Source organism: Palaemon carinicauda, chromosome 9, assembly GCF_036898095.1.
Source record: "Palaemon carinicauda isolate YSFRI2023 chromosome 9, ASM3689809v2, whole genome shotgun sequence".
Classification (NCBI taxonomy): Eukaryota; Metazoa; Arthropoda; class Malacostraca; order Decapoda; family Palaemonidae; genus Palaemon; species Palaemon carinicauda.
This window is the reverse complement of record NC_090733.1, coordinates 51,083,894-51,095,112: the sequence shown is the minus strand read 5'-3', so window position 1 is coordinate 51,095,112 and position 11,219 is coordinate 51,083,894. Positions and strand designations below refer to the sequence as shown.

Below are 11,219 nucleotides of genomic sequence, written 5' to 3'. Positions count from 1 at the left end.
AAAGTCTTCGAAAGTATCCAATGATCTATGAAAAGCTCTATGAACGTTTGCGAGAATTGACTGAAGTTTATTTACCGCATGGTCATCAGAAAACTGCTTTAACTTTTTCGTAACACAATAGTCGGATCAAGAATCGTAATTACTGGACTTTCAACTTCCTCAGAATCGTAACTGATCAATGATAATTGAAACTTTTTATCAAAAACCATGCACTCACGTATTCTCACTTCACTATTCACATACACACTAGCGCAGTGGTTCTTAAACTTTTTTGCCTTGCACCCCCTTCTGCATTAAGCATATCCCATGGCCGCCCTCCCCACCCTTGAAATTTTTGCCAAACTAGAAAGTACCGTATGTATGTATGTATGTATTATTTTATAAACAATATGTTGCGTTTTGTAAGCTAATATACTTCATTGGTTATGTAAGTATATGGATGAATGATAGATTTATATTTCATTGCTGTTGATTTTTTTATAAGAATGCACTGTACTATATTTCAATAAAATAAACATTGTTCGTAGAAAATGGGTAAAATAAATATATTATGATGAAACAAAATTTTTTCTTAATCTTTTTTTTAAACTGTTTTAGCATTACACAGATTACAGTTAATACATTGATAGAAAATACTAGAAACAAATACTAATTATTGCAAAATTGAACATAACTTTTATTCTTAATACAATCATTCATGGATCATGACCACATAAAAAAATATTACACATCCTCCTTAGTGATGAATTTATACATAATTACGTAGTATTGTGAAACAAAAGACATAATTACTACATTTTTATTTTCACTGTTATTATTTCAACTACTTTTATATTATAGAAAAGTAGATTATAGCCAGTGGCCTTTTTTACTTAGTGCTGCTCATCAGTGGGATGGGTGATAATGGCTCTTTTGAGCAACTAGTCGGGGAATATTTGGTGGTGTTTGGCTCAATGCACATCGGAGATCGCTTGCCAAACTAAGCCTATTTCTTTTCTTCGTTTTGATTCCAACTAATGCTGAGAACCCTGCTTCACAAAGGTAAGTAGACTGATTTTCTGGTAAACTGAAAGATATTCTATCCAAAACTTTTCCATACCAAGAGAGGTAAAATCATCTTTTGCCACAGAAATACAGTTAAGTTCAAGGAACTGCTCTTGTAAATTTTCTGGAACATCATCAACTTCCAGGGAAAAAGGGTTCCTGGCAAGACTGAATACAATATTCCTGTCACCAATGTTAGGGAAATAACGTTGAAACTCATTTTCCAGTCCTTGAAGGTGATCTTCGATCTTGGCTTTAAGGCTGTCACTGAAGCTCTTCACATTCAAGAATTTATTCACACGAGGAAAGGATGATGTGTTCTTCTTCTGGATGTGACGCTTCCACAGCTGCACCTTGCAAATGAATGTTTGAATTGCATAAAAGTGAGCAATCATAATTGTATTTTTTCCTCGTAACTGTCGGTTCAATACATTTAAAGCTTAAAAAATATCAGCAAGGTATGCCAAGGACAAGCCTACCTCCTCTGAATTAAAGGTGGCAAGGTACCCATTCTGTTCAATATCTAAAAAACAGTGCTACCTCTTCTCGAAGCTCGTACAAGCGTCCTGTACCAACCGTGTTTCACACAATTGTACATAATTCCTTTTGTATATATTATGCTTGTATCTTCGCTCTTCCCTCGCACTAAAACGAACATGAAAATTCATGTCTGGTTTTTCCTCTGTAATATTGTCTGTCTTGTGAACTTGTTATGTCCTGTTGCCTTGAGGTTTTGTATATAAGGAGAGAGTTCTACAATAATATAACTCAGTCGTTCCCAACCTGCCTTTGAGTTCACAACCTTACTCGGCGCCGTCACAGTCCCAACAGGTTACCCTTTGACAGCCAGCGCACATTAGTGTGGAAAAGCAGTGTCTCATGCTCAGTTTCTAAATCTTGACACAACTTCATAAACAGTCGTGTGTTGAGAGCACTATGCTTTATGTGGTTCACATTCTTGATCATGATGTTCAGATGTTTCTGGAGATTCGAGGGTAGTGTTTTGGTAGGCAAAGCTTGGCGATGTATGAAGCAGTGTGTAGAAATTACCGATGGAGCCTTTTCTTTCACCTTCGTAACGAAGCCTGAGCGTGTTCCCAACATGGCTGGAGCTCCATCAGTGCACCCGCCAATCAGTTTTTCCCAAGATATGTCATGTTCTTGGAAAAAGTCAGACACAGCTTTGAAGACGTCATCAGCTGTGTTACTGGTCTCCAAAGAGCAAAAAAACAACATATCCTCCTCCAGCGACTCTTTCCATATGAATCGTGTGTAAACTAGCAACTGAGAGCACTGAGATACATGCGTGGATTCGTCACATTATATTGCAAAGACTGCGGAAGATTTAACCTTCTCCACCACTTGAGTTTTTATGTCCTCCGCCATTTCATCAATCCGAAGCTTAACTATGGAATTAGAAAGTGATATCTTAATCAATTTGTGATAGCTTTCCTCTGGAAATAGCATCTTAGCAGCACGTAGAATGCTTGGTTTCACAAGTGTTTCACCGATGCTATGTGGCTTTTTTTCTTTAGCCATCATGAGAGATAATTCATACGATACTTCCACAACCTTTGCTGACTGCTGTTGAAAAGCTCCCATGCCGTCTAGTCTTTGTCTCTTCAGACTATCTCTCTTGGTTGCAAAGTAGGCTACTGGCTTCTCCGCTGATTTTTGAAGGTTACCAGTGAGGTGACGTTTCATTCTTGTGGGGTGCATGGCATCATTGATCAGAGTTTTCAGGCATACAGCACACTGTGGTACGTCGAAGTCTCCCTTGCTGAGTGATGTGAAGCCGTATTTGAGGTACTCTTCCATTTATTTCCTAGTTTTCCCTTGCCGACCTATTTTTTCCAGCATTTTGTGAAAAGAGAGAGAGAGAGAGAGAGAGAGAGAGAGAGAGAGAGAGAGAGAGAGAGAGAGAGAGAGAGAAGTGTGTGTGTGTGAACGAAAGTTAAAGAAAAAGAAACACAAAAATACAGACAAAAGAAAGAGAAATAAAGAGAGAGTGGGGGAGAGTAAATGAAAGAGCGAGAAAGGAAACAAGAAAGTTAACGAGAAAAAGAGAGAAGGGGGGGGAGTGAGCAAGGGAGGGAGGAACAGAGAGGGAGGGGAAGCAGGAATGTTAGAAAAAGAAAGAGAGAGAGAGAAAGGACTACACAAAGAAATATCACATAATGGAAGGCAAGCATACCATATCTGCACTACTGACAATTAATATACATACCGGTTTAGACAGATGTGTACACACCGGTACATAAGAATTTCAAGTTCAAGAATAAACGCTATTCATAACGATTCACATAAATGAGCATAAATACGTAAAACTAACCGACGTATAGTCAATACTCATTTTAATATACACATAAACTTCAATGCATATGCATATTAACAAATTAATAAATCGACACAAACGCATTTATATTTTCTATACATTTGATAAGTAGTTAAAATTAACTTTCAAACTGCGTACCCACATAAATTCACACATATACTACATGTACCCAATATTTACATTCGTTTAAATCACAGATATGCACTTATACACAAGTTCCGGTACATAAACATACATATACATAGTTATATAGACCAATGTATATGTATGTTTATGTACCGGAACTTGTGTATAAGTGCATATCTGTGATTTAAACGAATGTAAATATTAGGTACATGTAGTATATGTGTGAATTTATGTGGGTACGCAAAGACACAAAATCAGGTACTTAGAAATTCAAACAAATTTACGAAGTTATTCATATACATGCAAAATAAATGAAAATTTAATTGAGAAATCAGACCCCCCAAATAAATCTTGATATAGAAATAACTAAAATTTAATAAAATCATTCATACTGTTGCTATATATAGTATACAAAACTAGATGGTAATATAGTCTTCCATGTGGAAAATAATTTCTTAACCTCTTCACGTTTAAGAGGATTCTAAATGCATATATAATTATATATATCGTAGTTATTCATGAGCATATATATATATATATATATATATATATATATATATATATATATATATATATATATATATATATATATATATATATATAATTTGTTAATATGCATATGCATTGAAGTTTATGTGTGTTAGAATAGGAAATGAAGTGAGCGATTGGTTCCCGGTGAGAGTGGGGCTGAGACAGGGATGTGTGATGTCGCCGTGGTTGTTTAACTTATATGTTGATGTAGTGGTGAGAGAGGTGAATGCTCGAGTGCTTGGGCGAGGATTAAAACTGGTAGGCGAGAATGATCATGAATGAGAGGTAAATCAGTTGTTGTTTGCGGATGATACGGTACTGGTAGCAGACATAGAAGAGAAGCTTGACCGACTAGTGACAGAATTTGGAAGGGTGTGTGAGAGAAGGAAGTTGAGAGTTAATGTGGGTAAGAGTAAGGTTATGAGATGTACGAGAAGGGAAGGTGGTGCAAGGTTGAATGTCATGTTGAATGGAGAGTTACTTGAGGAGGTGGATCAGTTTAAGTACTTGGGGTCTGTTGTTGCAGCAAATGGTGGAGTGGAAGCAGATGTACGTCAGAGAGTGAATGAAGGTTGAAAGGTGTTGGGGGCAATTAAGGGAGTAGTGAAAAATAGAGGGTTGGGCATGAATGTAAAGAGAGTTCTATATGAGAAAGTGATTGTACCAACTGTGATGTATGGATCGGAGTTGTGGGGAATGAAAGTGATGGAGAGAAAGAAATTGAATGTGTTTGAGATGAAGTGTCTGAGGAGTATGGCTGGTGTATCTCGAGTAGATAGGGTTAGGAACGAAGTGGTGAGGGTGAGAACGGTTGTAAGAAATGAGTTAGCGGCTAGAGTGGATATGAATGTGTTGAGGGGGTTTGGCCACGTTGAGAGAATGGAAAATGGCTGTCTGCTAAAGAAGGTGATGAATGCAAGAGTTGAGGGGATAAGTACAAGAGGAAGGCCAAGGTTTGGGTGGATGGATGGTGTGAAGAAAGCTCTGGGTGATAGGAGGATAGATGTGAGAGAGGCAAGAGAGCGTGCTAGAAATAGGAATGAATGGCGAGCGATTGTGACGCAGTTCCGGTAGGCCCTGCTGCTTCCTCCGGTGCCTTAGATGACCGTGGAGGTAGCAGCAGTAGGGGATTCAGCAGTATGAAGCTTCATATGTGGTGGAAAATGTGGGAGGTTGAGCTGTGGCACCCTAGCAGTACCAGCTGAACTCGGCTGAGTCCCTGGTTAGGCTGGAGGAACGTAGAGAGTAGAGGTCCCCTTTTTTTTTTTTTTTTTGTTTCTTTGTTGATGTCGGCTACCCCCCAAAATTGGGGGAAGTGCCTTTGGTATATGGTATGGAGATATATATATATATATATATATATATATATATATATATATATATATATATATATATATATATATATATATATATCGTGTGTGTGTGTTGTGTAATGCCACGTATTTCAATTTCTAAAATCTGGTCACTCTGGCCTATATGCATAATGCATATGCATAATTTCATTATAACTCCCCTTTTCACACCTCAAATAAATGAACACCCTAGTTATAGGAATATCAAATGAAACAAATATATTATGCAGGTGAAATAATGATAACGTACGATACATTCGCATAAGCTGGTAAGTCATACTATGATATGAACAAATTTTTCTGCTCGTTCACGTGTTACACAATTATTTAGATTTTTGATACTGCATATAACTTATCTAAAATAGTAAAAAAAAAACTACAAAGAAACGAATGAAAATACAGTAAACACTGTATTTTCATTCGTTTCTTTGTAGTTTTTTTTTTACTATTTTAGATAAGTTATATGCAGTATCAAAAATCTAAATAATTGTGTAACACGTGAACGAGCAGAAAAATTTGTTCATATCATAGTATGACTTACCAGCTTATGCGAATGTATCGTACGTTATCATTATTTCACCTGCATAATATATTTGTTTCATTTGATATTCCTATAACTAGGGTGTTCATTTATTTGAGGTGTGAAAAGGGGAGTTATAATGAAATTATGCATATGCATTATGCATATAGGCCAGAGTGACCAGATTTTAGAAATTGAAATACGTGGCATTACACAACACACACACACGATATATATATATATATATATATATATATATATATATATATATATATATATATATATATATATATATATATATATATATATATATATATATATATATATATATATATCTCCATACCATATACCAAAGGCACTTCCCCCAATTTTGGGGGGTAGCCGACATCAACAAAGAAACAAAAAAAAAAAAAAAAAAGGGGACCTCTACTCTCTACGTTCCTCCAGCCTAACCAGGGACTCAGCCGAGTTCAGCTGGTACTGCTAGGGTGCCACAGCTCAACCTCCCACATTTTCCACCTCATATGAAGCTTCATACTGCTGAATCCCCTACTGCTGCAACCTCCACGGTCATCTAAGGCACCGGAGGAAGCAGCAGGGCCTACCGGAACTGCGTCACAATCGCTCGCCATTCATTCCTATTTCTAGCACGCTCTCTTGCCTCTCTCACATCTATCCTCCTATCACCCAGAGCTTTCTTCACACCATCCATCCACCCAAACCTCTGACAACACTGAGACTACTAAACAGTTCTTCGCTCAAGGGGTTAACTATTGCGCTGTATTTGTTCAGTGGCTACTTTTCTCTTGGTAAGGGTAGAAGATACTCTTTAGCTATGGTAAACAGCTCTTATAGGAGAAGGACACTCCAAAATCAAACCATTGTTCTCTAGTCTTGGGTATTGCCCTAGCCTCTGTACCATGGTCTTCCACTGCCTTGGGTTAGAGTTCTCTTGCTTGAGGGTACACTTGGGCACTCTATTCTATCTGATTTCTCTTCCTCTTGTTTTGTTAAAGTATTTTTGTAGTTTATATCGGAAATATTTATTTTAATATTGGTACACTTCTTAAAATAGGAGGAAGCCTGTCCCAGATGTCATTCAGAGATAGCTAGTGCCGTTCGGCCACTAGAGAATAATCCTGGACTTATCGGCATACACTTACAGTATTTTTCATGATATATATTATTCAGTAACTTTCTAAAAGCCCGCTGTGTCTCTCTCTGTTGCCAGACCCTAGAACTTTGTAACTTTTACGTATTAATATGTATTACTAAGAAGATTTTGCATTTTGAATTAAACATGGTAAATTTTTACTTTAAATTATTCAGTGGAATTTAATGCTACTATAACTGATTTGGTTATGTGCACAATAATCTTGTCAATTATTTTTTGTTTAAATACACGATGTGTTTGAAATGATTCATAGTAAAATCTGTCCTTATCCTCATTTCCCATATTTTTATGCCTGGAGCTGCTGCTACGACTTGGCCACGTGAAAAAAGAGGTAGCATGCGACTGGGATATCTTATTCAACAGTTTGAGTGAAAAGACAACATACAAAAAGACTCCAAAATGAGCGCTACGGAAGAAAAACCAGAAAATGTTATGATCACGATTCAGGAAAACATCACGGTCATAAATCATTTTATAGGGCCTGAATGAGAAATTCTTTTTCTGGAAACAACTGATGGCACGGGAGTACCAGAACCACAGGGAGTTTTAAACAGCAGTTTTTCACATATAGAAGATGGATCCGAGCCTCATCCAAGAAGAGATGGTGGGTCGAGGTAATATAGTACTTTTTCCCCTTTTACAAAACATGGGCCAGTTTTTGAAGGTATAGTACCTGAAGAAGTACGCCGGTTCCACTCAAGTGAAGCTTTTTTAAGTACCCTAGAGGCAGTGACGTCAGGAAGATGCTGGACTGATAGACAGAAAATTGTCCTGGCAAAGCAAAGAATTCAAAGAGATGCACAGAGAAAGGTGAGGAAAGATCTGGAATTCATCAACCCAACGTCATGGGGAACGTTGAGACGGCACCTACAACAAAGATTAGGCCTGAGTACCCCCAGTCTACATGAGCACTTGTGTAACTATAAACCGGCAAAAAAACAAGGCAAGTCACACTTTAAATTTTTCACAAGTTAGAAGGCTTTTTGGATGGCCATGAGGCCTTGGAAAACATTAAAGGTCCTTAGTTGAGGAAAACAATGAAATTCCAACATCTTACATACACGTGGGTCCCACTGTATCAGCCCATACCAATTGAGAGGCCATGTAGAACGTGCGATTTTTTATGTCGGGAAGACACACTGAACAGGAGGGATTAAAACCCCGTTCCGAAGGACATAAGCAACATCAGGAGGCCCATTCAACGTCACTGTTCTCGAGTCAACATTCCGGAAGCGGTCTGAGTGTCAAGAAGAACCCCTCTGGCCAAAGGGCGAAAAATAAGTCGCAAACCCTAAAAAGCTGCAGTGTTTTAACTGTGGAGAGTGTGGTAATTCTGCCCACCAATTGAAATCGGCTCGAACCCCCGACGTAGGAGTGACAGCATTAACACTGGAGCACCACCCTACTAGACTCAACCCACAGTGGGTTTGTGCAAGGTTTCCCATTTGAAAGGACCCCCATCATTGCATCCGCTGCTGCCTGTGGCATGGCAGACGCCACCCACCCAAGGACAACCCAAGCAGTGAGAGAGGCACCAAGGACAGCCAAGTAGGAAGACCGAAGATAGCCCCCAAACAGCCTGTTATAAAAGTTAAGTTCCCGTCAGGTTTTAAAAACTGTTTTATATATACAGAGGCATATGTTTCTCTTATTATTGAATCACACATTTCAGTAAATCATGTTCAGAATAGGTTCATCATTACATTGTCAAGGGTTTGGAGTGAAAGAATTTTTTTATAAACAGTTTTTGTTCACAGTCTTTTGAGATAGGAGAAGAGAAACTAATTCACGATTTCTAGGTAGTCACTGAGTGAGGGAGTACGGGCATTGATGTTATCTTCGGTTCCGACACGATCTAGTCACTAGGGTTAATGTACTTTCATGTCCTACCCATTGCAGGGACAGTTGCAACAGTAGCTCCCATAGTAGAACCTGTTGTTAAGGTTTCTGATAATTGTGAACTTTAACTCTCCTGAGAAGTGTGTATTGATCCCTGTCCTGCTATGTTAATAGAATTTCATGAGTGTAAAAAAAAAGTTCAAGAATGGGATTGGCATTCTTACGCCCCTTGCAGATTTCAAAGAAAACTTGATGCATGATTCATTAGCTCAAATTGGGGATGGGAAAATTAGCATTGAATCATAATTTTGCATCTGTACTAGTGTTACACAGGGAAACTACGCTAATTGCATGTGTTGGCAGGAATATAAATTTAGTGATTAACACCACCAATCACCAAAGTACCTGATCAAACTGCATATGTGCTTAAAAGAATTTGGAACTTAGTTTAACACCTAATAGATATGTTAATGTTGCACATATTTTGGAAGAATATCAAGACATATTTGTAATGAATGAGGAACCGCCTGGATACTGTGACTTATGCCTTTCATATAGATACGTGAGATAGTCCGCCATTCGTAACTTATCCTTAGCGAGTGCCTTTTGCATATCAGGCTATAGTAAATAGACAGTTAGCAGAGATGAAAGGGAATGGAATAACCTCGGTCTCTGATTCCACTCCCCCCCCCCCCCGCGGCGATCTATCGTAATTAAAAAGAAAAGTCTAGAGTTTCAGCATGTGTAGATTACCGTAAATTAAATCGTGTAATAAAAGGTGATCTGTTACCTTTGCCATTCTATGTAAAGTCAGAAATAATTCGTTGTGTTTGACCCTAGATCTTAAATTGGGGTATCACCAAATTGCACTCGATCCCAAGAGTAAAGAAAAAACTGCATTTGCCGCAGGTGATTCATTATTTTACTATAATACCTTGCCCTTCTGTTTAAAAAACGTCCCCGCGCAGTTTTCCTGTGTAATGATGAGTGTATTTTCTGGACTGGTAGGAAATACTGTGTTGATTTATCCAGATGATAAAATTATCTTAGGAAACACAGGAAGAACGTATGGCATATTTTGTTAAAGTACTCGAACCCTGAGACGCCTTAAGTGTCAGGTGTTACAACCAGAGGTTCAATTTCTATGTCACATACTCAGTAACAAGGGTGTAAGCCCCATGGCAGACAAAGTAGGGGCGATTATGACTTATTCTCGTCTGCGAACACCTAAACAAGTTAGTTCATTCTTGGGGTTAGCATCCTATTACAGGCACTTTATCAAAGATTCGGGGAAAATCTCACAACCTTTGGATTAACTTAGAAAGACAGAGAATTAGGAAGGGACTTGAGAATAAGATGATGCTTTTCGAAAATTTAAGCAAGCTTTTTCATAAGATAGTTTTTAATTTTTCCTAATTTTGCTCATGAATTCTTAGTAACAAGTGACGCAAACAGTATTGCCAATGGAGGGGTAATAAAACAAATTGATGATGAAGGGATTTCCCACCGTATCGTTTGCCTCACGGGTGTTAAAGGGACCTGAAACACATCACTCAGTACTTGATAAAGGAATCACTATTTCCTTTTGGGACATAAAATTCGTATTAAGTCTGATCATCAACCTTTATCATACATTTTTAAGAATTCAGATTTATCGAGTCATCAGGCAAGTAGGTTAGAAGCATTCTTAGAATTTTATATTGTTGGATTTTAATATATTCCTGGTCATACTAATGTAGAATCAGATGCCTTATCTCGTTCTATCACTGCGATAAGGAGGTTGATGAGTACGCGCTAACCCGAGCGCGAACCAGACCGAACCATACGGGGTGATCTATCACACCCAGAAGGGACGTCAGCTGATCGGGCAGGGAGAGTGAATGAATGACCCAGGCACAATTTGTAGTATTATGAATGAATTAGATGAGCAGAGTGAAAATTCCCCTATCCTTGAGTCATACCACGTTCGGGAAGATGATTGTGACTAGGATGTAGGACAGCAAATAAGGACACAGAATGAAGATCACGCCTGGGGTAATGTCAAAACCTGTCTTAGAAAGGAAACTGAAGAATTCCCTACTGAAGTCTCACTTCCATCTACCAGATTTGTGTTAGACGATGATATTTTGTATGTCACTGATTCAAGGAGAAGTAAGTTAGTTTATCGCACTGTTTTTCCCTTCCCTTTTATAAGAATGGTAATGAGATCATCACATTCGTCGCCAGTATACAGCCACATAAGTGTAGCAAACACTCTCAAACGAACTACCAATAATCTTTATTGGGAAGACATGAAAC

The 11,219-nt window shown here is 38.1% G+C and overlaps 1 pseudogene; it reads right to left on the bottom strand.

Moving 5' to 3' along the window:
• Positions 1–1,860: 1,860 nt before the first annotated feature.
• LOC137646404 (zinc finger BED domain-containing protein 5-like) lies at positions 1,861–2,862 on the bottom strand (annotated as a pseudogene).
• Positions 2,863–11,219: the final 8,357 nt, after the last annotated feature.